We start from the raw sequence: 27,978 nt of genomic DNA on the forward strand, positions 1-27,978 counted from the left end.
TTTCCAGGCCTTTCCAAGCTCAAGGGAACTTGGCAGGATTATTTGGCAGCTCCCAAAACTTACTAGAAATACCAGAAACCCACAGTTTGCATAATGCTAATTGAGTTTTCAGCTCAGTCTCCAAATCCTTACAGTGTTTAGAAGATCGAGCAATTTGGGAAATGTCCTATATAGAGATTGACCAGAAAAGGCACCAATCCCAGCTCACTCAAAAACCAAGGCTGTGGCATTCACAAGTAGCAATTGCCTGAACCCCTTAAAGAAGTGATCTCTTTTTGATTGTCTCCACCTGCAGTGAAAATCCTCTGAACCTCACATCATTTTCTAGTATCACTTCCTGAGGCACCTCTATTGATTTTTCTCCTTCTCCTTCGCAAGTGTTTGCTTTTCACTGAGCCGCCACACTCAATAGGTGTGGTGATACTCTGGTGTCCTGCCACACCCCTGAGGTGTGCCTGAGCCAGTGGCTTCCCCCACCCAAGGTGTGGTGATATCGCCTATTCTTACCACATCTTGGGGTGTTTTATTAATCGCGCACTATAAGTCATCCGTAGAGGAAAACATGTTGGTCTGGTACTTTAAATCCCTGCTTTGACAAGCTTCAAAATACTGGTTACTGCCATGGGGCTCATATTATATATCAAGGGTCAAGCTTTTCATTTAGAAACTTTTATGCTAATTACTGTGATATCTTCTAAGAATGAAAATGCCAAGTGAGGAGACTGATGTGGAATGGGAGACACTGCACTTTTCCCTTTACTCTAGAAATTCACATATTTCGAGAGGGCACAAAATAGGGAGTGAACTTGGTCAGAGTTCCCTAAAACTTTGTGCGTAAGAAAATCTTTCGGTAGTTAATATCTTTTCTAATTTGTCACTTCTGAGGTACTAATTACTGGCTTCCAGCCATGGCTGGAGTACCAGTCCCCTTCCTTGAGCTCTGGAGTTTCGGTGCCCACATGGATGGCATCACTGTTGATTCAGTGTAGTCAGGCCTTGGCAAAAGGCTCTGGGCCAGAGAGGTGGGTGGACAGTGATCCAATCTAATCCTTAAAGAAGTGCCAGGGGAGCAGCCAGTCCTCCTAACAGGGAACTCACAGCATATGATGGTGTCTAGTATGGAGTTAATTAGTTTCCAAGGGAAAGAAAAATAAGAATAGCATCAATTTCTTCCTTGGGATACTTTTGGTTTTATTTAAGAGTCAAAACTAGCATGAGAACTCATCAAGGGTTAGTGGTAAATTATGTGGCATGGATCGTAAGTTCAATGGAAACACAGAGAAGGTGGACCTAAGGACGAACCAGAATGCCTGGGAAGGCCTTTTGCAGGAGCAAGGACTGGCCCAAGGGATGGGTATAGTTTGGGAAGGTCCTGTATGGGGAGTTTTATAAGGAACGAACATTGTTTTGGATGTTGGGAGATGTTGAAGAAACAAAGCAAGTTCCCCTGTTTTCACACACTTGAGTTCTTTCCAGTGCTGCTTATGAGAAGTAATTTACAGAACACACAACTCAGTTTAGGAGTAAAGTATATGTACTGTAGTAGTAAGAAAACACTTATAAATTATTAGTGGGAGAGGCGTTGGTGGAAATCAAGATGAATTATCTTAGTCCAGAAGGAGTAATCAGAAGAGGATCAATTTTTTTTCTTCAGGCAAAGAATCCTCTAAAACAGGAATTGGTACAAGGCAGTCTTAGGACCAAATCAAGTCCATTGCTTGTTGTACAGCCTGAGAATGACGTTTATCTCTTTCCATGGTTTAAAAAATCAAAAGAATAATATTTCATGAAAAAAACTGAGAAAAAATAATGTTTTATTGGAACATAGCCACACTCATTTGTTTAAGTATTGTCTATGACTGCTTTTGTGCTCCACCAGAAAAGCTGAGGAGCTGTGACAGAAGCCCTGTGTGGTAGCCGCATTGCTTCAAGTTGTCACTCCATGCGCGAAAATTTCCAGTGACATGGTTATAAACCGACAATGTTATGGATGCCACGTGGATCACCTATACGTATGAAAAGACATCTGCAGAGGTGAAGTGCATAAAATCTTATTCCAGATCAGCATTAACAGATGAACATTTGCAACCCATTTTGATAATAGGAATCACTAGTTTTAAACCCTGATTAAGGAAGTGTTAGGCCCTCCCCTCACCAAAGAATTTCATTATTCTTATTAATAGACCTGCATTTATAAAAAAAACTGTACTCAATTATTATTATATTTTGAGTTTTGCCCACAAAATTGCAAAAACTTTGCATTCTAGCTACACAGTAGTTTCCTCTTGTCTGCAGGTGACACATTCAAAAACGCCCAGTGGATGCCTGAAATCACAGATTGTACCAAACCCTATACATACTATGATTTTTTTCCCCATACATACATACCTATGATCAAATTTAAGTTATAAATTAGGTACAGTGATAGATTAGCAACAATAACCAACAGCAAAATAGAACAGTTTTATTGTAGTTATATACTACAATAAAAGTTATGTGAATGTGGTCTTTTTCTCTTTCTCAAAATATTGTACTGTATTGATACTTCCTCTTGTGGTGATAGGAGATGATAAAATACCTACATGAAAAGATGTAGTAAATGATATAGGCATTGTGACATAGTATCGGGCTACTATTGACCTTCTGGCAATACAACAGAAGAAAGATTATCTACTTCAAGCCGGTGGTTGATGGTGGGTAACTGAAACCACAGATCGTGGGGGACTACTGTAGAAGTATCTACATGATATCTTTAATTTCACCTCTTGGCCCACAAAGTCTGAAATATTCACTGTCTGGTTCACGGAGAAAGTTTGTTGACTCCTGCTTTACAAGAGTTTACATCTAAGATATGTGTTAGGTTTCATTGTGGTTTATTTATTTTTCCTACCATCTCATATGGCCTGTACAACTTTATGAGGTGGTCAAAAGCAACACCATTATCTTTATTTTATGTAGCAATTTTTTTAAAAGTTTATTTATTTTTGAAGGAGAGAGAGAGAGTGTGAGTGGGAGGGGGCAGAGAGAGAAGGAGACCCAATCTGAAGCAGGCTCCAGGCTCTGCGCTGTCAGCACAGAGCCTGACACAGGGCTCAAACTCAAAAACTGCAAGATCATGACCTGAGACAAAGTCGGACGCTTAACCAACTGAGCCACCCAGGCGCCCCTTATGTAGCAATTTTTCAAGTTGAGAGAAGTTGACAAGTATGTCCTGTTACTTGAGTAGCTCTCTTAGTTTTGCAAATGCACATTAAATAACCACAGCCATTGTTTGGGGTTAGAATATTGTGGTGCTTTAAAGATAATCCAGATGCCTGGTATAGTAATTTTGTCTTAGAGGATGAGATGACCTGATATAACCAGGAAGTAAAAGGTCTTCTGTGAGAGGAAGAATCAGGACCGTAACTCCTGCTTCTGGAGATTCAAGGTCTGGGAGAACTAATATGGTGGGCACATAGTGGTGCTGAAGTTCCAGGATTTGGCTTGACTGCATATGGATGTTCATTTTGACCCAGTATTATGGGTTAAATTGCATTCTCCTGCAAAATGTTGAAGTCCTAACCACTATCTGTAAATGTGACCTTATTGGAAAGAATATAGAAACAAGAAAGTTAAAGGGAGGTCGTTAGGATGGGCCCTAATCCAATAGGATTGGTAGCCTTCTGAAAGAAGGGATTTGGACACAGAGATGGATATGTAGAGGGAAGACAATGTAAAGACGTGGAGTATGCCATCTAAAAGCCAAGGAGTGCCTGAGGCCACCAGACACTAGACAAGAGGCCTGGAACAGAACCTCCCTCACAGCCCTCAGAAAAAAACCAGCACTGCCAACATCTTGATCTCGGACATCTAGCCTCCAGAACTGTGAGACAATACATTTCTGTTGTTTAAGCCACCCAGTTTGTGATGCTTTGTTATAGCAGTCCCAGGAAGCTCATACACCCACAACCTCTCTAGCACTATGGGTATGCTTTGAGGACAATGTGTGACAGTAAATGAAAAGCTTTGCGGTGAAGACTTGACTGAGTCCTGCCCCTGGGCTGGGCAGTCCTGACTCAGTGGGCAAGAATGACCAGTCAGAGGGTACAGGAAGAGAGCACAGCACACAGAGCTTCCGTGTTATACTGAGTGGCAACATTTGTTGTGATCTTATCAGACTCTAGATCTCTGAACTGTTTGGGGTCTGCATATGCCCCTGGACTTCGGAAATTTTTTGTGGCTCTTGCTCCAGAGGAAATTGCCAGATGGCTGGTGAATGGAGCAGATTAAATCTTAAAAAATTATTTTTAAGAAGGATTTGTTTTCTAGTTTGGGAAATAGCTTGTCCAGTTAAATTTATGACTAGGGATTATCTCCATATAAGTTCCAAGATGGTGTAAGCAAGGGGGCCACATCTAAGAAATAGTAACAAACAGAAACCCAGGTGTCAGGATTTGACCCAGTCTAGGTTCATCCTGCCACACTGTGAACAGTTATGGGCTTTTTGCTGACTTCCACATGGTCACAAAGATGAACTTCATCAAAAGACTTAATTTTAATGAATTTTGCTAAAAATTACAATATTACTTGCAGAAAGATATTCACTTGAGAAAGGTTTAAGCATTTCAAAGCCTATTCGCCATTTCAAACCACTTATTCACCAACTTAGTTCATTTGGTTCATTTTCTTATTAAATTCCTCCTGAGCACGATTGGTGTTGACAAGCAATAAATATAGCTATTTGTTATTTCTCACTATTTTATCCTCAGACTTGAGTTTCTCAGCATTACATGGAGAGATGCTTTTTGGTGGGTCTACTACACACACAGGTGCATGGGTCTCTCTCCATTCCTCCACCCTGTCTTCTCAAGAAGTCACTCACAGGCAAGGAGAGTGTCCACCTCCATATTTGGAATGGATTTTAAAATACCAAAATGCCCTTGCAATTAGCCATAATATATCCACCAATTTTTTATGAGTAAATTTTCATTTGAGCCACTCTTGAATGTCACTCTAGGTTGCCAACTCGGTCATGAGTAGATTTTTAAATTTCTCCTGCATGTTTGGGCATATTCTGGGAAGCCCTTCTGTTTGAAGCAGCTAAAGTAGCAAGACCTATTAGCAGTACTTTGGAAAGCACAGAGTTGCAGCTGGAACAAATGTGACCCAGAATGTGTTGCTGGCTACATGAGACCATGTATATTTAGGAAAATGAGCAACCTCAGGACAATAGGAGCTTTAATTTAATCATGCCTATTGTCACAAAATAAAGGTAGTGAGAGTCTAGGACTTGCTTCCTCCAGGCCAAGTTGGAGCAGTAACATGTCTGGTATTAGGTAAAGGCTTAGCTGAGTTTGTCATTGATATTTCCTTCTCTGATTTTCTTCTTCTTTTCCTCCTGCCTCTTGCAGTACAACTTACTGAAGTGAAAGCCAAGGGGAAAGGGAGCAGAGACAGAAAACTCTCACTAAAGGTGGCACAAAGCAGAAGCAGAGGACAGTGTCATGGCATTAACTAATGCATGTTGTAGAGGTTAAGGTGCACATGCTATGTGGGTTGTGAAGCAAACAGCTTAAATTAATGAAACAAGAAGTACCCAGCTGAAAGTGCAGAAGTGGTATTGCAGAAGGGAATAGGCCTCCAGAAGATGGAGATCTCATTCCTGGCTTCAACACTGCTCAAGAAGCTCTTGAATACATCTCTTCACAATTTGGGCTTTTATTTCTTATGGTAGACTGAAGAACGTGGGTTCAGAGTTTTCCAGAGGTTCCTGTGTGGACCTATGTGATTCTGTGTGAGAGTGTGAGTGTGGGTGTATGTACGTTAATGTTGTGTGTTGGGGGGAGGAGGGTGGTAATGAACACAACACTGGGTTCAAGCTCATTTGTCTAAAAATAGCAGTCAAAATTTTTGGATTCCAGGCCATTTGCCTGGCACTGGCAATTAATGTTGCACTTGAGTCTGAAGACAGTCTGGAGGCAGAATTTCTTTCTTCTCAGGGGACCTCAGTCTTTCTATTCAGGTTTTCAACTGATTGGAGAGACCCAACCCACACTAACTTGGATTATTTCATTTAGTCTGTACTATAATCTCACAAAGTAAGTAGCTTTGTTACCATTTTACAGATAAGGAAACTGAGGTTTAACAGAATGTGTTAGTGTTTTCTGGAGAAACAGAATCAATATGATAGGTGTGTGTGTGTGTGTGTGTGTGTGTGTGTGTGTGTGTGTGTGTGTATTCATCTATCTAGTGAGAGATTTATTTTAAGGAGTTGGTTCACGTAATTGTAGGGTTTGGCAGGCTGAGACCCAGGGAAGAGTCGATGTTGCAGCTTGAGTTGGAAGGCAGTGTGGAAGCTGAATTTATTCTTTTGTAATGAACTCAGTCTTTCTTTTAAGATCTTCAACTGATTGGATGAGGACCACCAGAATTATGGGAGGGGGGAGATAATCTGCGTTAGTCAAAGTCTACTGATATAAATGTTCATCATGTCTGAAAAAATACCTTCGCAGCAATATCTAGACTTGTGTTTGACCAAATACATGAGCACTATGGCCTAGCCAACTTGACACATAAAATTAGCCATCACAGAAAAGTAAAACCTATGTTACTCAGCTGCAAAATAGAGCCAGGGTTTGAACTCAGACAGCCTGACATCACAGTCCGTGGCCTTGCCTTCTACCCTTCTCACCTAGTCTGGTTGCCAGCACGGCTGTGTGCAAATGGCCCAATGTTTCTACTCCCAGAAGTCTCAGCAGAAAAATGACCACACAGTATCTGATCTACTCACTTCCTAGGAGGGTAGTGACCCCAGCGGATAATGTATCCAAAAGCTCTTAGCATGATGTGAATAAATGTCAGTAGCACTAAAAATATGAGGTCCTTTCTTCCCCCTGATCCCATGTAAAATGATTTCTTTGGGAAAGTAAATTAACATCACCCTTTTTAGAGTATAGTTTAACATTTTCTTTTAAAATAAAAATGTGAACCCCTTATGATCTTACAGCCCCACTTCTAGGAATCTTATTTTATAAACAGACAAAGACATACTTATAAAGATGCTATTACAACGTTGCTTCAAAGGCAAAAAAAAAAAGTTGGAAACACTATAAAGTGCCCAATAATAAGGGAACATATAACAAAATGATGATAAACCCATACTATGAACTATAATCAAGTTATTAAAAAGAATGAGATGTTGCCATGTAGAACACTTCAAAAAGTTTAGGATATATTAAATGATGAGAATAATATGTCACCTTATATGTTGGAATGGCCCCATTTTAAAAAGAAAACTCTATATGTGTATGTATTGATAAACACAGAAAAATGGCAATGTATACACACTGCATTCATCGCCCTGCGGAGTGAGATCAGAAGGGAGGAAGGAGAACTGTCTCTTTGTCCATGCTCTATACATTTTTATATTTTCTGAATATGTTGCGGTGAATTTTCCATTTGTTTAGGTTGTTTCTTTTAATTTTTTTAATGTTTATTTATTTTTGAGAGAGAGAGACGGAGTACTAACAGGGGAGAGGCAGAGAGAGAGAGAGAGGGAAACACAGAATCTGAAGCATGCTCCAGGCTCCAAGCTGTCAGCACAGAGCCTGAGGTGGGGCTCCGAACTCACAAACTGTGAGATCATGACCTGAGCCGAGGTTGGACGCTTAACCGACTGAGTCACCCAGGCACCCCTGTTTAATTTGTTTCTTAGGAATTTACTTTTGAAATACATCAAATGAATATTTAAAAATTAACATTTGACCTTAGCCTATTTTTTAATTATTGTTTTTTATTTTGGAGAGAGCGTGAGCAGGGGAGAGGGACAGAAGGAGAAAGAGAGAGAGAGAGAGAGAGAGAGAGAGAGAGAGAGAGAATCTCAAGCAGGCTCCATGCTCAGTGTGGAGCACAACACAGGGCTCCATCCTACAACCCTGAGATCATGACCTGAGCAGAAATCAAGAGTCAGTTGCTCAACTGACTGGGTCACCCAGGTGCTCCTCTTTTTTTTTTTTTTTTAAATATTAGGTTGACTGTTCTCCCCCAACCCTGACTATGGGTCTATACTAATTTACATAGCTTTGCTAAAGCATATACTGGGGAAGGAAATAAGGAGGAGCCTCACACAGCTTGTGAGAAAATGAAACCACTTTGACTTTATAGGGACATTTTGGAGGGTGGAAAGATGATGGTCTCTAGATTAGGGCAATTTCTTGCTGATACATAGAGACAAAGGTGTGAGTACCAGTGTTGGATCACTGGGAAGTGAAACCTTCAGAGAGACTCTATTGGCTTTCTGTACTGGGAGAGTGATTTATGCAGGCCTGGAGGGTAATGATTTCACTACAAATATGTTGACTCTCAGGGGAAAAAAAGTCATTCAGTAACAATAACAACAAAATTAAGTGATTTTCCTTTTGTAATACGGAGATACTAGGATGGTATTTTCATCTATTGTATAAAGATATAATGAATTTGAGGCAAAGACTGTATTTCTGTCCCAACATGGCTCTGAAGAGCTTCTAGAACTTTCTACCTAGCCAGAGCAGATCTTCAGGTGATTAATATCTGAGTGGCATTAGCTATCAATTGAAAGATCCCCAGGGTCAGCAACTTCCATCTCTATTGTTCATCTCAGTGCGCTGAACACCACTGTGCATGTGTCTGTAAGTGCTCCTGTTGAATTCATCTTCTGTAGATTGTTCTACCTAGAAAATGTTTACAACTCATATTTGATCCTGATGTTCCTTGTTGAAAACTTTGTACTGCCTTCTGGTGAGCGTATCAAGTCTGGAACTCATAACTTGTCCTACGAGGCCTTTTCTGTTGAGCTGACAGTCAGCCAGTTGTGCTAGTTCCACCACACCAGGTTGTTGGCAGTCAGTCTCCCTTCTGACCCGCTGGGTCTGTGCCTTTCCAAGTTGCTAAATATTTAGAACATTCCCCTTGCTTCTGTGGTCCCTGCCCACCTGTCAGCCTCATCCCCTGCTCACCACGCCAGCACTCACGCTCTCACTTTGTTTTTCTTGAGTGCACTGGGCTTCAAGACACTTCTGTCCCCACTCCTCATTCTGTGTCTTCTACTGAGGAATCTTTGTAGTATTTCTTCACCAAGTAGTTCATCTTTCTCAGTCTTCTGATCTTGGTTGTAATCTCAAGTCTGCAGGCACCTTCCCTGAACCCCTGCTCCAGTTAGGGGTCCCTTTAGTACACTTCTAAAGCACACTGCAATCTTCTTTCAGCATTAATCATAATTTTAATCAAATGATGATTTGGGTAATTGTTTATGATAGTCTCCATGAGGCCAGGAAACTCATCTTGTTCTCACAGCACCAATGTTTGCTATACAGAAGATTCTCAATAAATATTTGATGGAGTGAAAGAATAAATAAAAGCTTAGGCCAAAGTAGTGTGAATAATCAGCATCTTCTAGAGCTATTCAGATTCTATAAATATACCCTTGTTGAAGAAAAAGAGCTCTGATTCAAGTGCTGCTGGCATACTAATTTTGGCTGTGTTTGAAATGCAGTCTCTGGGGTGTTTTAGCTCTATTGCACTAGTCAGATCTACTCAAACTATTTAGGGGCTCTGCTTTACTTTCTTTTTTTTTCCTCATTATTTTATTTTATTTTATTTTATTTTATTTTATTTTATTTTATTTTATTTTATTTTTTAAATATGAAATTTGTTGTCAAATTGGTTTCCATACAACACCCAGTGCTCATCCCAACAGGTGCCCTCCTCAATACACATCACCCACCCTCCCCTCCCTCCCACCCCCCATCAACCCTCAGTTTGTTCTCAGTTTTTAAGAGTCTCTTGTGTTTTGGCTCCCTCCCTCTCTAACCTCTTTTGTTTTTTCCCTCCCCTCCCCCATGGTCTTCTGTTAAGTTTCTCAGTATCCACACAGGAGTGAAAACATATGGTATCTGTTTGACTTATTTAACTTAGCATAACACTCTCCAGTTCCATCCACGTTGCTACAAAAGGCCATATTTCATTCTTTCTCATTGCCATGTAGTATTCCATTGTGTATATAAACCACACTTTCTTTATCCATTCATCAGTTGATAGACATTTAGGCTCTTTCCATAATTTGGCTATTGTTGAAAGTGCTGCTATAAACATTGGGGTACAAGTGCTCCAATGCATCAGCACTCCTGTATCCCTTGGGTAAATTCCTAGCAGTGCTATTGCTGGGTCATAGGGTAAATCTATTTTTAATTTTTTGAGGAAACTCCACACTGTTTTCCAGAGCAGCTGCACCAGTTTGTATTCCCACCAACAGTGCAAGAGGGTTCCCGTTTCTCCACATTCTTGCCAGTATCCGTAGTCTCCTGATTTGTTCATTTTAGCCACTCTGACTGGCGTGAGGTGATATCTGAGTGTGGCTTCAATTTGTATTTCCCTGATGAGGAGTGACGTTGAGCATCTTTCATGTGCCTGTTGTCCATCTGGATGTCTTCTTTAGAGACAGAAGTGTTTTCTGCCCATTTCTTCACCAGATTATTTGTTTTTCGGGTGTGGAGTTTGGTAAGTTCTTTATAGATTATGGATACTAGCCCTTTGTCCGATATGTCATTTGCAAATATCTTTTCCCATTCTGCCGGTTGCCTTTTAGTTTTGTTGATTGTTTCCGTTGCAGTGCAGAAGCTTTTTATCTTCATGAGGTCCCAATAGTTCATTTTTGCTTTTAATTCCCTTGCCTTTGGAGATGTGTCAAGTAAGAAATTGCGGCTGAGGTGAGAGAAGTTTTTTCCTGCTTTCTCCTCTAGGGTTTTGATGGTTTCCTGTCTCACATTCAGGTCCTTTATCCATTTTGAGTTTATTTTTGTGGATGGTATAAGAAAGTGGTCTAGTTTCATCCTTCTGCATGTTGCTGTCCAGTTCTCCCAGCACCATTTGTTAAAGAGACTGTCTTTTTTCCATTGGATATTCTTTCCTGCTTTGTCAAAGATTAGTTGGCCATACTTTTGTGGGTCTAATTCTGGGGTTTCTATTCTATTCCATTGGTCTATGTGTCTGTTTTTGTGCGAATACCATGCTGTCTTGATGATTACAGCTTTGTAATAGAGGCTAAAGTCTGGGATTGTAATGCCCCCCTCTTTGGTCTTCTTCAAAATTACATTGGCTATTCGGGGCCTTTTGTGATTCCATAGAAATTTTAGGATTGCTTGTTCTATCTTCGAAAAGAATGCGGATGCCATTTTGATTGGGATTGCATTGAATGTGTAGATAGCTTTGGGTAGTATTGACATTTTAACAATATGTGTTCTTCCAATCCATGAGCACAGAATGTTTTTCCATTTTTTTATATCTTCTTCAATTTCCTTCATAAGCTTTCTATAGTTTTTAGCACACAGATCTTTTACATCTTTGGTTCAGTTTATTCCTAGGTATTTCATGCTTCTTGGTGCAATTGTGAATGGGACCAGTTTCTTTATTTGTCTTTCTGTTGCTTCGTTATTAGTGTATAAGAATGCAACTGATTTCTGTACATTGATTTTGTATCCTGAGACTTTGCTGAATTCATGTATCAGTTCTAGCAGACTTTGGGTGGAGTCTATCAGGTTTTCCATGTATAATATCATGTCATCTGCAAAAAGTGAAAGCTTGACCTCGTCATTGCCAATTTTGATGTCTTTGATTTCCTTTTGTTGTCTTATTGCTGATGCTAGCACTTCCAACACTATGTTAAACAACAGCGGTGAGAGTGGACATCCCTGTCGTGTTCCTGATCTTAAAACCTGAGAAAAAGCTCTCAGTTTTTCCCCTTTGAGGATGATATTAGCTGTGGGCTTTTCATAAATGGCTTTTATGATGTTTAAGTATGTTCTTTCTATCCTGACTTTCTCGAGGGTTTTTATTAAGAAAGATGCTGAATTTTGTCAAATGCTTTTTCTGCATCGATTGACAGGATCATATGGTTCTTATCTTTTCTTTTATTAATGTGATGTATCACATTGGTTGATTTGCAAATGTTGAACCAGCCCTGCAGCCGAGGAATGAATCCCACTTGATCATGGTGTATAATTCTTTTTACATGCTGTTGAATTCGATTTACTAGTATCTTACTGAGAATTTTTGCATCCATATTCATCAGGGATATTAGCCTGTAGTTCTCTTTTTTGCTGGGTCTCTGTCTGGTTTAGGAATCAAAGTAATGCTGGCTTCATAGAAGGAGTCTGGAAGTTTTCCTTCCCTTTCTATTTTTTGGAACAGTTTGAGACGGATAGGTATTATTTCTGCTTTAAATGTCTGCTAGAATTCCCCTGGGAAGCCATCTGGTCCTGGACTCTTATTTGTTGGGAGATTTTTGATAACTGATTCAATTTCTTCACTGGTTATGGGTCCGTTCACGTTTTCTATTTCTTCCTGTTTGAATTTTGGAAGTGTGTGGGTGCTTAGGAATTTGTCCATTTCTTCCAGGTTGTCCAGTTTGTTGGCATATAATTTTTTATAGTATTCCCTGATAATTGCTTGTATCTCTGAGGGATTGGTTGTAATAATTCCATTTTTATTCATGATTTTATCTATTTGGGTCATCTCCCTTTTCTTTTTGAGAAGCCTGGCTAGAGGCTTATCAATTTTGTTTATTTTTTCAAAAAACCAACTCTTGGTTTCATTGATCTACTCTATAGTTTTTTTAGATTCTATTTTGTTTATTTATGCTCTGATCTTTATTATTTCTCTTCTTCTGCTGGGTTTGGGGTGTCTTTGCTGTTCTGCTTCTAGTTCCTTTAGGTGTGCTATTAGATTTTGTATTTGGGATCTTTCTTGTTTCTTGAGATAGGCCTGGATTGCAATGTATTTTCCTCTCAGGACTGCCTTTGCTGCATCCCAAAGCATTTGGATTGTTGTATTTTCATTTTCATTTGTTCCATATATTTTTTAATTTCTTCTGTAATTGCCTGGTTGACCCATTCATTCTTTAGTAGGGTGTTCTTTAACCTCCATGCTTTTGGAGATTTTCCAGACTTTTTCCTGTGGTTGATTTCAAGTTTCATAACATTGTGGGCTGAAAGTGTTCAAGGTCTGATCTCAATTCTTTTATATGTATTAAGGGCTGTTTTGTGACCCAGTATGTGATCTATCTTGGAGAATATTCCGTGTGCACTCAAGAAGAAAGTATATTCTGTTGCTTTGGGATGCAGAGTTCTAAATATATCTGTCAAGTCCATCTGATCCAATGTATCATTCAGGGCCCTTGTTTCTTTATTGATCCTATGTCTAGATGATCTATTGATTGTTGTTAGTGGAGTATTAAAGTCCCCTGAAGTTACCACATTCTTATCAATAAGGTTGCTTATGTTTGGGATTAATTGTTTTATATATTTGGGGGCTTCCATATTCGGTGCAAAGACATTTATAATTGTTAGCTCTTCCTGATGGGTGGACCCTGTAATTATTATAAAATGCACTTCTTCATCTCTTGTTACAACCTTTAATTTAAAGTCTAGTTTGTCTGATATAAGTATGGCTGCTCCAGCTTTCTTTTGATTTCCAGTAGCATGATAGATAGTTCTCCATCCCCTCACTTTCAATCTGAAGCTGTTCTCAGGTCTAAAATGAGTCTCTGGTAGGCAGCAAATAGATGGGTCTTGTTTTTTTATCCATTCTGATACCCTATGTCTTTTGGTTGGAGCATTTAGTACACTTACATTCAGTGTTATTATAGAAAGATATGGGTTAAGAGTCATTGTGATGTTTGTAGCTTTCATGCTTGTAGTGATGTCTCTGGTACTTTGTGGTCCTTGCAACATTTCACTCACAGAATCCCCCTTAGGATCTCTTGTAGGGCTGGTTTAGGGGTGATGAATTCCTTCAGTTTTTGTTTGTTTGGGAAGACCTTTATCTCTCCTTCTATTCTGAATGACAGATTTGCTAGATAAAGGATTCTTGGCTGCATTTTTTTTTTCTGTTCATCACATTGAAGATTTCCTGCCATTCCTTTCTGGCCTGCCAAGTTTCAGTAGATAGATCTGTCACTAGTCTTATTGGTCTCCCTTTATATGTTAGAGCATGTTTATCCCTAGCTGCTTTCAGAATTTTCTCTTTATCCTTGTATTGTGCCAATTTCACTATGATATGTTGTGCAGATCGATTCAAGTTACGTCTGAAGGGAATTCTCTGTGCCTCTTGGATTTTAATGCCTTTTTCCTTCCCCAGATCAGGGAAGTTCTCAGCTATGATTTGTTCAAGTACACCTTCAGCCCCTTTCTCTCTCTCTTCCTCTTCTGGAATTCCTATTATACAGATATTGTTATGTTTCATTGCATCACTTAGTTCTCTAATTCTCCCCTCATACTCCTGGATGTTTTTTATCTCTCTTTTTCTCAGCTTCCTCTTTTTCCATAGTTTTATCTTCTAAATCACCTATTCTCTCCTCTGCCTCTTCAATCTGAGCTGTGGTTGCCTCCATTTTATTTTGCACCTCATTTATAGCATTTTTTAGCTCCTCCTGACTGTTTCTTAGTCCCTTGATCTCTGTAGCAATAGATTCTCTGCTGTCCTCTATACTTTTTCAAGCCCAGTGATTAATTTTACGACTATTATTTTAAATTCTTGTTCCATTATATTTCTTAAATCGTTTTTGATCAATTCATTAGCTGTCGCTACTTCCTGGAGTTTCTTTTGAGGAGAATTCTTCCGTTTCATCATTTTAGATAGTCCCTGGAGTGGCGAGGAACTGCAGGGCACTTTCCCTGTGCTATCTGGAGTAACTTGTGTCGGTGGGCGGGGCCGCAGTCAGACCTGATGTCTGTCCCCAGCCAACCGCTGGGGCCACAGTCAGACTGGTGTGTACCTTATCTTCCCCTCTCCCAGGGGCAGGACTCACTGTGGAGTAGTGTGGCCCCTATCTGGGCTACTTGCACACTGCCAGGCTTGTGGTGCTGCTTTGATGGAATCTGGCATATTAGCCAGGGTGGATCCTCAAGGTACACAGGGGCTGGAAGGGCAGGCTTAGCTCACTTTGCTGTTGGTGGTCACCTGCAGGAGGGTCCCTCCAGCACAGGGAGGGAGGCAGGCAGACCATCGGAGGGATGGATCCACAGAAGCACAGCGTTGGGTGTTTGCGCGGTGCAAGCAAGTTCTGTGAGGGGAACTGGTTCCCTTTGGGGTTTCAGCTGGGGGGTGGGAGAGGGAGATGGTGCTTGCCAGTGCCTTCTGACAGGGCTGAGCTCTGTCTTCCGGGGTTCAACATCTCTCCTTCCCAATGTCCTCTCGCCCTCCCTGCTCTCTGAGAGCAGAGGTGTTAACTTATAACATTCCAGATGTTAAGTCCTGCTGGCTGTCAGAACACACTCTGTCCAGCCCCTCTGCTTTTGCAAGTCAGACTCGGGGGCTCTGCCTTGCCAGGTGGGTTGCCCCTCCACTGCCCCGCTCCCTCCTGCCAGACTGTGTGGCACGTACCGCCTCTCCGCCCTTCCTACCCTCTTCTGTGGGCCTCTTGTCTATGCTTGGCTCTGGAGTGTCTGTTCTGCTAGTCCTCTGGCAGTTTTCTGGGTTATTTAGGCAGGTGTGGGTGGAATCTAAGTGATCAGCAGGACGCGGTGAGCCCAGCATCCTCCTACACTGCCATCTCCTCTCTCAGGGATCTTTACTTTCTTTTCTTTTTCTTTTTTTTTCTTTTTTTCTTTTTCTTTTTCTTTTCTTTCTTTCTTTTTTTTTTTTACATTCTCTTTGCCACTACCTCCTGATTACATCTTTAATGTCTGGGGTCATAGTCAGGTACTATTGAGTTTCACCTCACATGCAAAAATTATGTGAAAACTAACCCAGAAACAGAAATAAAAGGTATTGCTTATTGAATTTCTTTTTGGCTCTATAGCTTGACTTATTTTGGACTCTAGAATTTGAGCATGTGCTAATTTGTCTATTTTGTTTGCCCAGATCAATTATATTTTCCTGTATTTGTTTGAAGTAAAAATATTTTCCCACATGAAAGAGTCATTTTGAATAATACAACAAAGCAAAGTTGGCCATGCCCTTCCCGAATGCTATTGCCATTCTTCATTTTCTCAAGTTTGGCTTTAATTAGTTTTATGACCCATCAAGTAGCCATTTCTGTGAATGAGCTCTATGCTCCATGACTCTACCAACTACTAGTCATTTCATTCAACTTCAGTAGTCAAGGTAAATCTCTGCATTAAACCTTATAACACAGTTCCACACACCCAGTAATAGTACCCAGACCAAACCAAACACATATTAATTTTTTTTTCAGAATGGAAAACACATTTTTCTTTGGGTCCTATCAATGTTATTTTTTTTTTAAGAGAGAGAGAGAGAGCACAAGTAGGGGAGAGGGGCAGAGGGAGAGAGAGAGGGAGAGAGAGAGAGAGAAAGAATCTTAAGCAGGCTCCATGCATGGAGCCTGACATGGAGCTCAATGCCACAACCCTGGGATCATGATCTATGCTGAAATCAAGAGTTAGATGCTCAACGGACTGAGCCACCCAGGCACCCCTATCAATGTTCGCTTTTTAAAAAAAAAAACAGTTTATTTATTTTTGAGAGAGAGTGAGCGAGCACAAATGGGGCAGGGGCAGAGAGAGAGAGAGAGGGAGACACAGAATCTGAAGCAGGTTCCAGGCTCCAAGCTGTCAGCTCAGAGCCCCACATGGGGCTTGAACCCATGAACCATGAGATCATAGACCCAAGCTAAAGTCAGACACTTAACCAACTGAGCCACCGAGGTGCCCTTCAATGTTCACTTTTATTTAAAAAAAATTTTTTTAACGTTTATTTATTTTTGAGACAGAGAGAGACAGAGCATGAACGGGGGAGGGGCAGAGAGAGAGGGAGACACAGAATCGGAAGCAGGCTCTAGGCTCTGAGCCATCAGCCCGGAGCCCGACGCGGCGCTTGAACTCATGGACCGCGAGATCGTGACCTGAGCTGAAGTCGGACGCCCAACTGACTGAGCCACCCAGGCGCCCCCAATGTTCACTTTTAAATGATATATTTATTTTCCAAGTTTCTCCCCAAGCTGAGATGACTCCCCCCAGTGCCTATAACCTTGGAATAATTAAATAAAGTCACATCTCCTAAGCGGATTTTAATGTAACCATATGAAGGAAAAAGAATGATGGTGAGCAAGACAGAATAACATTCTTCTTAAAGAGAGACAAAAAAAAGGAGGATATAAAAAATTGTGAAAGATCATAAAATGTCTCAAATGGTACAGTTTAGACTCTGGTGAGAGCCAATGTGGGCTTCCCAGAATTCAAGCAGGAGCAGAAGAAATCAGTCAGTTTAGTTTAAGGAAGGAGATACTATAGTGAATCCCAAGAGAAGCCCCCCATTTCTCAGTCCCCTGTCCCATGAGAGCACAGAATCCCCCACTTGGGAGTGTTCCATGGTTAGTTAATCATTTGATTGTGTTCCCCAGATGTATGTGTGCAAGAAAACCCAGAAAGGTACAGTTAGGGAGCTGCAATAAATTCTTAATTAATGCTCCACATAATATATTCTGAAAACATAGTGGCTTTTTTTTTAAATGCCCCTGAGATTTCTCCAACCAGCAACCTGAATTCAAACAGGCTTTAGGTGAGAAGCGCCTGAAGGCAGTCCCTTTTCACTCTCATTATTAGGTTGTCAGATGGAAGAAGATGTCTACCCTTGTCTGGTCAAGGTACCTCAATCAGGAAGGAAGGAATCCCCTCATGGCCTCAGCTCAAGGCACCCTCTCACCAGGCCTCCCTTCCAAAATGGGCTCAGAGCCTATGATAGAACTTCTACTCTGTGGACTAAAGGAGCAGGCTGAGGACCAAAGCCTTGGGCTCTGATTAAAAAGAAATTCTACAAGAACAGTCAGAACTTGGGGCTTCTCTGAGTTTCACTGTAAAACTGTGTTTGAGGCTGACTGTTTAATTCCCTTCAAAGCTTAAGTAGTGACAGAGAGCTTATTGGAATTCTCATATTGCCATATTACTGATGTGAATAATTGTTCTGGGGCCTCATTTTGGCATAGGGAACAAGTTATTGCATTTTAAACTTATCACAGTCACAGTAAAAATTTGGTTTTGTTTCTGTGTTGACTTGTTGAAGAGGTAATGTAAATGGTGAATAAGAGAGGAGGAATATCTCCAAGTTCAGGATAATGGTCCCCAAATTGCTATTGTTATAAAGGCTGATAAAATAATGGTTTTAGTACATTTTTAAAGTGTCTAAATGAATCTACACTTGTTTTCAATCAATCCAGATCAGAAGAGTCAAAGGAGATCCACTGGTTGACCAGGATTAAGACATGGTATCAGAGATCATGCACAGTGGCATTTAATGATCACATATCAAGGTACGTTGCACTCAAAATTTAAAATAAGAATGTTTGCAAATAAGGTTTATAGGGAAATAATTGTATACGTTTCTCTGCTTTCAGAGGTATAGTCCAACTGTCAATGTCAGAATGCTTTTGGTTATATAAACTTTAAAAACTCAACTAAAAATGATGAGTAATAAGGAACATCTGTATCTCACATAACAAGGTATTTGGAAGTTTAGTGGTTCCAGCTTTGATTAATGTAGTGTTCAAATGATATCATCAAGGTCCTAGGTTCTCTCCATTTCTCCTCTATAAGATATTGGATTGTCTTTAAGCTGAATTTCCTCATGGCCCCAAGATGGCTGCCATTCTGCCCACTCTTAAATGCAGATAGCAAGATCCAAAGGCAGCAAATGGTTTGTTTCCTTTTGTGTGTCTCTTGCTATCAATAAAGAACGTTTTCCATGAACTCCCAACATATTTTGCATTTCCCTGTTGGGGGGAAGAAGGCCCAGGGAAGGGTAGCAGTTTAGTAGGCAACAAAAAGTATCTGTCACAAAATTGAGGTTGGACACGCTAAGCCCAGATGGGCTTTCCGCGGAGAGAGTGGTCTTCTTATGTGCTTGATTAGTGGCAACATTTTGGCTTCAACCTTTTCTCACTTTCACAAGGGATGAAGCAATTTATTTTTTTGGAAGTGAAAACCAGGGAGAGAAGGGCTGTTCACTGAACATGAATTTTAGGTGATATCTTAGGTGACTCTTAAGTGGGAGTAGCATTAGAGTTTCTTCTTAATAACTTTCCCCTTCTGTAAGGGAAGCCCGGTGTTTTAGAGATCTGGAGAACACACCTACTGTCTCTTTACTTTCTTAAACTTACTGATTGATACAAGTAGAAATCAGAGATCTAGTTTCTATGTCTCAGCCTCTCTCTGAAGAGGAATGAAAAAAAAATGCTCAAGAAGCTTATCGAAAACTGCAGAAGGACTGAGAAAACAGCAGAGCATTAACTATGGGAGAATTGTGACATAAAGACAGGAGGAACACAGATTTCTGTAGAATCTGGAGATGCAAAGGGTGCAGTGTCCTTAGGTGAGTTACTTCAGGGTCTGTCACTCTCACCGCCCTCTCACACTGCAAATCTCCTGCATTCCCTGGTTTTGTTCTGCAAAGGGGATATCCATGGATTTTTCTTTGCTATGTAATGGTCCCAGTTCTTGAACAATGCCCGAGAAAGGCAAAAGAAAAGTTAACTGTGAGAACATTCAAAAGGGAGTAGGGAGACAGGGCACAGGAGAAACCTCCAATGCCTGAGCTATTGCAGAATCAGGAAGGAGGAGGTTAGGAAGCTAAGGGAAATTTGAACAAGTAAAAAAATCTTTCTTATCTTCTTTAAAAATATCAGTAATTCCAGGGCTGAAGTCAAATGGTTAAAAAGTGGAAATGAAACATATGATACTGAATTTTCTAGAGTTTGGTTTGAAAGAAAACCTTCAAATACTCAGGACTCAAGTGGTGATTACATTAGAGCCATTTAATTTTGCTCAGTGCTTTTTATTTTATTTTATTTTTTTCATCCCTGGATTCCCTAGTTCTCCACACAGTTTTATTTTTAAAGCCTTTGTACAAGACAAAATGACCAGAGAAGAGCTATTTTTTTAAGAAGGGTTTGAAGTTTGTTTGCTTAACAAAGTGTTTGCAGTCATAATTAAGTTGCATATTAAAGTTCAAAACCATCTCGTGTTGGAAGTGACTGAAAATTGTTACCATCTGATGGCTTTGTGGGCAGAGCTTTCACAAACGACACTGCACGCACGAAGGAATAAAGACCCAGTTTCTGGGCATTGCCCTGGGACCCATCCAGGGTCTGGGCAACATTCAAACTGCTGATTTCCCATAGTGGCATCATGGGTCTTAAATCTAACTGTCACGCTGCTGTGCCTTGATCTGTTGGAGTCATCCCAACTTGAGTCAGTCTCGTTGCTATTCTCATCTCTTTAGAGTTCTCTGATCTCCAGTCCACCTATCTGTTGTGGGACCAGAGGAGCCATGACAAGTCCTGGGTGCAGCTCTGTAACTCTCACCATGGAAAATCCATCTCAAAGCCAGGTTTTCTGGGGGAGAGAGAAAGAGAAGGAAAGAGAGAGACTGGTTAGGGTGCGGGATGAGTCAGCTCCTCATCTGTTGTGTTGAAAGGCAAACTGTCTTTAATTTTAACAGTGCTCCACTTCCATCTAAACTGGCATATGAAGCCTATTTGGGAACAGAAAAAGAAGTTTTATATGGCACATTTAAAACATCTTGCCTCAGGCAAGAACCTCACTGTTTCTGAGATGAAAATCTCTTTCCTGGCCTCCACACCTGAGTCTTTTATTTCTACTTAGAAAAAATTGGAACAATAGAAGCTTGTCTGTTCTGATGATGAGCACAAGGCAAGAATTAAGGCTTAAAAAACCCTGTGATGGGGCATAATTATGCATGAGCTAGTTCAGATGGCCATGATGTTTAAAGTCACCACAGACACAGTGTTTGCTGAATATAATTTCACATGTACATTCAGGTCTAAGTCAGGAAACCCCAGCTTATACTGAGTAAGAATGAGAATGGATTTTGTCAACATTACAATCATAATTTAACTGGGAATCAACCTGAAGATGAATTTTGGTTATTGTCTCATTTGTCTTCTTGAATATCGGTGCCTGATCCCACTAATTTCTTTTAGGCTATTCTTCCTGAAAGGAAATGCTCGCTAATATATCCATTCTGCTTAATAAAATAAACAAACTAAAAAAGTGGGTCAGAATTTGGAAGAAAGCCAACTCAATGACAAAAGAAGCAGCTAAATCTTTGGTTTTGTGATGAAAAACAAAGAATAACTTTAAAGAAAATAAGAGCCATACAATATAAGATCGACTTTACCATAAGCAGAATGTTTTTGGTGAAGGTAAATCTATAAATACAGGGGGAAGACACAGTTACACAGAATTCTTTTTCAAACTTTTCTAAACGCGGATTTTAGAAGATTTATTTGAAATCTACATCAAAACCAGGTACTTTCAGAATTCTTAATAAATGAGTGTTGTCCCTTTCCCTTCTTACCCTACAATAGCAGTAACTGGAGAGCGGCAGCAGCTAGACATTAGTCATCATGACATTCTCTCTGTGCATGGATCCCTGCAATGTAGATGGCAGATACATCACTTTATTCAGAGAATAGAATCAACTTGGACCAATGATACCACCGTATACACTGGTTTTTCAAAGTGACCCACTATCTATGAAAATCACTAGGATCTGGTAGTATAGAAATAACACAGCCACAGGGAGAACCCCCAAATCTAATGTCTCCTGAGATAATGTCCCTTAATTCAGTGAAGGTTTAAAATGACAAATGGAATTGGCCATCTTCTAAAGCACACTTAATTACTTTGTTTAATCAATCTGAGGCTTTTGAGAGTTTATTGATTTTTCATATACTGCTAGTGCATGGTGCTAACTCAAAAATTACATGTCCAGTAAACCCTTGGATTGCAAGTAACTTGTTTTGCGAGTGTTCAGCAAGATGAGCAAATATTTCTAATAAATTTTAACTTCATAAATGAGCAGTGTCTTGCAATATGAGTAGTACATGACACTAAATGTCACAGGATCACAACTGAGCCAAAGCTTCTTGAAATTCACTCTGATATACAAGTGCTTTGGATTACAAGCATGTTTCTGGAATGAATTATGCTCACAAACCAAGGTTTTACTGTATTACATACTAACAACAACAACAACAACAACAACAAAAATCCCAAAGTTTTCAGAAGGAATGGTCCTTAGTTATATTTTACAGAGAGATCACTAGATTAAAATGCCAGGCTTCACAGAATGGATATAAGGATGAGTTGTTGCCTTTGGGAAAATGTGTCTGAGGCCTGTGAAAGTTTCACATATTGAAATCCCAGATATCTCTATATTCTGTTCTTACAACCATTCACCATTCATCTCTGCCAAGTTCCAGCTCTTGTATCTAAGAGACAATATTAGGATTGAGATAGACATCATGACATTCTCTCTGTGCTTGGATCCCTGCAATGTCTGAGATACCCAGACAGACTTTCTGTTGAATGGGTTGTTCATTTGGAAGGATAGAAAGAGGGATGAGCTACATGGCAAATGAGCCCAGGGGACATATATTAACCCAACTCTTTATGCTCAGAATCAAGAAGGAAAATCTGGTACCTCTTTGTTAAACTCCAGCCATGAATGACTATTATAGAGCAATAAAGTGACCAGCAAGTGGAAAAATCTATTGTAACCAGCTTATCAAATTAGCTGAACGTGATATTATACAAGTAGGAAACAGCACTGTATTTTCCTCACACCTAACTTTCCCGTCTGTTCTGTGGGTATCCTTCTTTCTTTCCCTGAAACAGTATCTTTGGAAGATCCCTCTCCAGTTCAGGGTACTTTCAGCCTGGGGCCAAAGTTCAGCCTGAAGAGTGCCTAACAAAGTTATAGCAGTTACTTATAGCTAGTGTGCATCCTGATTGGTCAATGCCCGTGCTCTCCTAGCTGGTGAACTTACTAAGGTCACCACCTTCTGATATTAATGAACAGTCATGGTTTTAGCCATTAAAAATTTAGACTTGATCTAATGTTAAAGCTTTTATTTCATACCAATTCAAAGCTTTTCCCTCTCCACATCACTCACATGAAACCCAGTCTCAGAAACCTGCAATGCAAGTAAGTAGACAAATGGACTCTTTACTATTTCTTCACCTTGTCTCCTACTCCCAGCTAGGTTCTACTTCTGACTCCTCCAAGATAAAGAAGAGAGAGAAAAACATGAGGTGAGATAAAGAGAAAAAAATATCTTACTTGGCCATTGCTGTTGCAATCTGGCAATGAGGCTCTCTGTGAGTCAGGAGCCCAATTATGGGTTATTTCTTTCATAGGGTACTGTCTTGGGTACTCTGGGTGGGCCCATCAACTTCCTCCTACATTGCTTCTAGTAGGAGGGGTTGGACACATAAAAACTATACTTTCCAGACTCCTTTGCAGGTAGGTTCCTTGATTTCTATCCATTGGATTTACTTACCAAATTTGGAAGTCAGGAATGATGTGGGGATCATCTTAGGCTTTGGACTCTGGTTTCTAGTAAGTCAATATGGTGGAAACATGAAGCTTTCCTGCAGCAGTGCTCCCGTGTCCGTCTCCATATTCTTGTATGTAGAAAAGTAGTAGACAAGGATTTTACTTCTAGCTTGAGCGGTGACCTCAGCAGTGCTAGCTCCCCCAGTTAGTCAGTTCTGTATCATTCTACAAATTATTCTGAGAGGCTTGCTCCTTCAGTTCTTCCTAATATTTTGCGAGCACTTGTGCTGACTAATGCAGGTGCTTTTGTGGGTTCTGGATGAGACCACTCCTCTCTTCCCCAGAGGAGATCCAACACTACCCTTCCTAGAGCAGGGGATGGCCCTCTGGCTGATTGCTTGCCATGCCAGCCCAGCTTTTCCAACTGACAGGGCACCCACACAGTCTTTTTCTATTTTTTAAACTCTACCAGGTAAGAATGGATACTTATCTCCATATTGCGGGAAATGCAGGCCAAGTTTTCCCAAGAACTCTGTAACTAACCAGGCTCTCTCCTGAATCTCTCTGACCTAGGAGGTGTGTAAGTTGGTATAATGTCAGTATCCCTTCCTGACAAGACCCACACTCTCTACAAGTGGATCTTTGTTCATTGTGAATTTAGGGACACACCATACTCTCCTCCAAAAATGACCTTCAAGGAAACCCTTTTCTGATCAGGCTGAGGTAAGAGCCACTTCTTTGGCAAGTTCTGTTGAGGTGAAAGGCACCTGCGTGGCTCGGTCGGTTAGGCATCCAACTTCAGCTCAGGTCACGATCTTGTGGTCTGGGAGTTTAAACCCTGCATCGGGCTCTGTGCTGATGGCTCGGAGCCTAGAGCCTACTTCAGATTCTGTGTTTCCCTCTCTGCCCCTCCCCTTCTCATACTGTCTCTCTCTCTTTCAAAATAATAAATAAACATTAAAAAAAAAAGAAGGTGGGCATAGTTGTCACCTAGGACTATCAGCTTTGGGACCTCTGCTGAAAGGGAGATAACAGGAGAGTTCTCATTTAGCATCCAGTTACACTAATCTGTCTGATTTTCCAGATTGGAGGCCAGTACCCTGCTGTGAGGGTTGTTTGGGGACTGGGAGGCTGGTGGCCAGTTGAACAGTTAATAGGATGAGAATGGTCTGTAGCATCATTTAAGAAGAGCCATCAACTTGGGCCTACCTTTTAACCGAAATGCTTACTGTTAAAATAGTGTTTCTTCCCCATGCCCATTCCCATTCCAAGCTTTGCATTTCAAAAGTTATTTGCTGTATTTTTTTTATGTTTTTATTTTTTTCTGAAAAAGCTAATGGTAAAATCTGAGACTGAACCCAAGGAACAAGAGATCTTTAAGATTTACTAATCATTCAAAAAGTAATGTGGCTAGGATGCTTCGGTGGCTCAGTCAGTTAAACAGCTGACTCTTGATTTTGGCTCAGGTCATGATCTCGTGGTTCAGGAGTTTGAGCCCCATGTTAGGCTCTGTGCTGGTAGTGCAGAGCCTGCTCAGGATTCTCTCCCTCCCTCTCTCTCTGCTCCTCCCTTGCTCTTATGCTCTCGCTCTCTCTCTCTCTCTCTCTCTCTCAAGAAATAAATAAAACTTTTTAAAAAGTAATGTGGCTGTATTTTTAAAACATCTCAAGGCAAAACAAAAAACAGAACCAAGGAATATTTGGCTTTTAAAAAAGAATAGAATAACAATGAGTCCATGTGTGCCTGAATTTTCTGAAGTAGAGAATGAGTGATTGGATTAGCCAACCAAATTCTCTTCCAGTTCTAATGCCACGTGGCTTTTTATGAGTCAACAGAACCAAAATGGCCAAGCATTAGCTACTGTAAGGAAGCATGGCTCAAAGAGCTCAGATTGGCTAAAAGCAAAACAAAATACCCAAATGAATTGAACACTTATGTCTGCACAAAAATCTGCATACAAATGTTTATAACAACTTTATTCATAATTGACAAAATTTGGAAGCAACCAACTTTGTTCTTTAGGAGGTGAATGGATAGACAAATTGTAGTACATCCAGGCAATGGACTGTTATTCAGCGCTAAAAAGAAGTGAGCTGTGAAGCCATGAAAGGATATGGGGAAACTAAAATGCATATTACTTAAGTGAAAGAAAATAGTCTGAAAAGGCTGCATACTATATCATTCCAAATATGTGATGTCCTAGAAAAGGCAAACTTTAAAGACAGTAAAAAGATCAGTGGTTGCCAAGGGTTAGGGATTAGGAGTGAGAGGGGAGGGATGAATAGGCAGAGCATAAAAAAATTTTTAGAGCAGTGAAAATATTCTGTGTGATATTACAATGGTGGATACATGCCATTAAACATTTGTCAAACTCATTGTTTCACCAAAAGTGAACTGTAATGTAAACTATGGACTTTGGGCAGTAATGATGTGTCAGTGTAGTTTTATCAGTTGTAACAAATGTACTACTGTGGTACAGGATGTTGCTAGTTGCAGAGGTTGTACATGTGTGGGAGGTTGTACAGGGGATATGAGAACTCTCTGTATTTCCTACTCAAATTTGCTGTGAACCACAAACCCCTTAAAAAAAATAAAGCTTATTAATTAAAGAAATAAGCAAATAAAACATAGTTAAAGCAGCATTAGCTCACGTTTCTTGAGAAATATTAGGTAAAGTAATTTGTTGCAGTCCCTGTTAAAGTTAAGGCTATTCAATCATCACAAAAAGGCAATGTAGCCTGTAGCCTGACCATCTTTAGCCAAATGGTTTCATGAAACTTATGTGAAAGAAATCAAAACAGCCAGATATCAACTGAATTCAAGCCCAACTTCTAACAACAGTCAACCATTTCTCTCAAACTGGAAGGTTAAAGATGAACTATTGGCTAACATCCAAAGATCTTATATGAAGAAGTAGCAGTCACCATGTTACATTTTATGAGAAATACAAGTTGAACTTTGAGCATGGCTATCTCCAGAGTAGCAATTATTTGAATGTTGGTTCTTGGTTTATAATGCTTATGATGAAAACATGGTGAAACAAGGAATGAATTTTTAAGACTTTTACTTACTTTCAAGAATCCTAGTGAAGTGTTCCATTTTCTGTTGGCCACATCCACTCTTTTCTCAGATGAATTCTTTCAGTTGTAATCCACTGGATTTGGGAATATAGAGCTTTGGTTCTTCTCCAGTTCTGTCAAATGTTCTTAAGATTTAATGGAAGAAAGATGAGTTTGTTTTTTTACCACTGCATTTTATCCATTTAAATGAGAAGTGTGAGCACGAACAGTGTTTTGAGAGTAATCAATTCAAGAGTAATCAATAGTCAAAGTATTTTTAAAGTGTATAGCATCATGATGCCCTCTAGTGGCTAACCCACAAGAAATGTGCCTCAAAAATCCCTCAGAAAACAGAAATTCTTCCTTTCTATGGATGGAATAGTGTTATCTATTGAAGTACACTGTTATCTTTGATTTCTTTACTAAGAGATGTTTTTATTGGAATTTATGTTCAGTTGCCATTGTCTTATTGCCTTAGTGCCTCAAAGATCAAAACATGTTAAATTAATAAAAATTATTGTGTCAAAGCATTATAACCACTGAGTAAAGCCAATGGGTAGATGTGGTCCAGTACAATCAGTTTATTATACTAGAGTAAAGGAATATGCCTCTGAGGTACAATGAGGAAATTCTCCTGAGATTTATTAATTGATATGTCACTGTTAGGCTTTTTCCATTACTGAAATGGCTATCTTGGATTCCTCAGCAGGTAGCAGCACTACTGAAAAAAGAAAAGAACAAAAAATAGACCCAACTGAAAAGAAATCAGAAAACTGATAACTGTGGGGCACCTGGGTGGCTCAATCGGTTGAGCATCTGACTTTGGCTCAGGTCATGATCTTGCATTCGTGGGTTCGAGCCCCACCTCAGGCTCTATGCTGACCGCTCAGAGCCTGGAGGCTGCTTCAGGTTCTGTGTCTCCCTCTCTCTCTGTGCCCCTCTCCTGCTCGTGCTCTGTCTCTGTCTCTCAAAAAATAACATAAAACATTTAAAAACTAATTTAAAAAAGAAAGTTGATATTGATCCCACTGTTTGGTAAATGACTTATAGGAATTTTTACATTCTTGAATCCTCAAGAACAGCCATTAGACTGGATATATGTGCGTGTGTGTTATATACAAAAGATGTTTTATAAGCCTGAATAAATATTTAATAAAATCAGCATAGGTCTTAAAATTGTTTTTTTCTTCCAAGCTTTAGATAGTTTCAAGTGATTAAAAACAAAAATGCTTATAAATTATTGATTTGTACAATTTGCTTTTATTCTATTAAAACTAACCTTATTTTTAGATACATTTGAAGACATCTTTAAAAAAATTTCTTCTTAATGTTTATTTTTGAAAAAGAGAGAGAAAGAGAGAGAGACAGACAGAGTGTGAGCGGGGAAGGGGCAGAGAGAGGGAGACACAGGACTCAAAGCAGGCTCCAGGCTCCAAGCTGTCAGCACAGAGCCCTACAGGAGGCTTGAACTCACTAACCATGAGATCATGACCTAAGCCAAAGTCGGACACTACTGACTGAGACACCCAGGCACCCCTGAAGACATCTTTTTTAATTATTTCTTCTGGATAACACATCACAAGCTTCACAT

General features: G+C 40.0%; 1 long non-coding RNA gene and 1 other non-coding gene across 3 annotated transcripts in view; both read left to right on the forward strand.

Moving 5' to 3' along the window:
- Window positions 1-27,978, forward strand: part of LOC128315564 (uncharacterized) — a 310,565-nt gene that overhangs the window by 135,051 nt on the left and 147,536 nt on the right. The window contains exon 3 of one of the 2 annotated variants that reach the window (XR_008298433.1): window positions 18,188-18,280. This is a non-coding gene — a long non-coding RNA (uncharacterized LOC128315564). Of the gene's footprint in view, window positions 1-18,187; window positions 27,350-27,978 lie in introns of those variants that run through there. The other variant, XR_008298432.1, reaches the window with a different exon arrangement.
- Window positions 27,177-27,260, forward strand: TRNAQ-UUG (transfer RNA glutamine (anticodon UUG)). The gene has a single exon. It is a non-coding gene; the product is annotated as a tRNA-Gln (tRNA).

The sequence above is a fragment of the Acinonyx jubatus genome, chromosome B2 (genome assembly GCF_027475565.1).
Source record: "Acinonyx jubatus isolate Ajub_Pintada_27869175 chromosome B2, VMU_Ajub_asm_v1.0, whole genome shotgun sequence".
In the NCBI taxonomy this organism is placed as follows: domain Eukaryota; kingdom Metazoa; phylum Chordata; class Mammalia; order Carnivora; family Felidae; genus Acinonyx; species Acinonyx jubatus.